Raw genomic sequence first — 1,122 nt, 5'->3', positions numbered from 1 at the left:
TGTGGTTTTGGAGCCTGTCCTGGAACTAGCTCTTGTAGACCAGGCTGGTCTCGAACTCACAAAGATCCTCCTGCCTCTGCCTCCCGAGTGCTGGGATTAAAGGCGTGTGCCACCACCGCCCGACTGTATTCCTCTTCTTATATTGCATCTTTTTAATTTGTATTTGTTAGTGTATTTCCAGACTTTGATTTTCATTTATCTTTGTCATTAATTTAAATTTCAGGTTATGGGGACTAGAGAGATGGCTTAGAGGCTAAGAGCATTTGTTGCTCTTCCAAAGGACCCATGGTCCATTCCCAGCACCTAAGGGACAACTCACACCCTCTGTAATTCCGGTTCCGGGGATTTGGTGCCTTCTTTTGACGATCAAATTTTGCCCTCCTTGGCACCAAGCACATGTTTTGCACATAGATACATGAAGGCAAAACACTCAAACTCATAAAATGAAATAAATTTGGGCTGGAGAGATGGCTTAGTGTTTAAAATTATTACTCTTATTGTTTTTCTAGAGGATGCTAGTTCAAATCCTAGCACCATGCCAGGCAGCTCACAGTTGCCTGTAACTCCAGCTTTAGGAGATCAAATCATGCTCTTGCTAACACTAACAGACACAGAGACACATATGAATAAAATAAATTAAAAAAATTAAAAATAGAGCTATGATCTAAACTGGGAGTCAGAACTTCTGTAAATGACCGGATAGCAAATATTACATGATTAACGAATGGGTCATACATTCTCTGTTGTAGCTATTCATCTCTATTAGCCCTACCACTGTAGTATAAAAGCTGCCATAGACAGCATGTTGAAAGAAGGTATGCAGTTGTCACCCAATAAACTTTGTTCATCAAAACAGGTTGGTATAATTTACCTACTTATTATTCCAACCATCAACTTGAGGCTCCCAAAATGCAAATCATAAAACCTTTTTGATGTTAGGAGTGAGATGAGATCAGAGACACAGAGATTTGGAAGCAGAGGTAAGCCAGGGTGAAGATCTGTTGTTTGCTTCCCCTGCCTGATTTCTGCCAGATAAATCACTTGAAAGAGAATACTTCAGGATTGTTGGTGTTCTTAGTCAGATGAATGACAACTCTTTCTTCCCTCCCCTCTTCTCTTCTC

The 1,122-nt window shown here is 40.5% G+C and overlaps 1 protein-coding gene across 1 annotated transcript in view; it reads left to right on the top strand.

The window, feature by feature from the left end:
• Positions 1-1,122, top strand: part of Stk31 (serine/threonine kinase 31) — a 76,722-nt gene that overhangs the window by 5,850 nt on the left and 69,750 nt on the right. The gene's annotated exons all lie outside the window — the stretch shown is intronic.

The sequence above is a fragment of the Microtus ochrogaster genome, linkage group LG3 (assembly GCF_000317375.1).
Source record: "Microtus ochrogaster isolate Prairie Vole_2 linkage group LG3, MicOch1.0, whole genome shotgun sequence".
NCBI lineage: Eukaryota > Metazoa > Chordata > Mammalia > Rodentia > Cricetidae > Microtus > Microtus ochrogaster.
The sequence above is the reverse complement of the archived record's forward strand: the minus strand, read 5'-3'. Positions and strand labels throughout refer to the sequence as shown.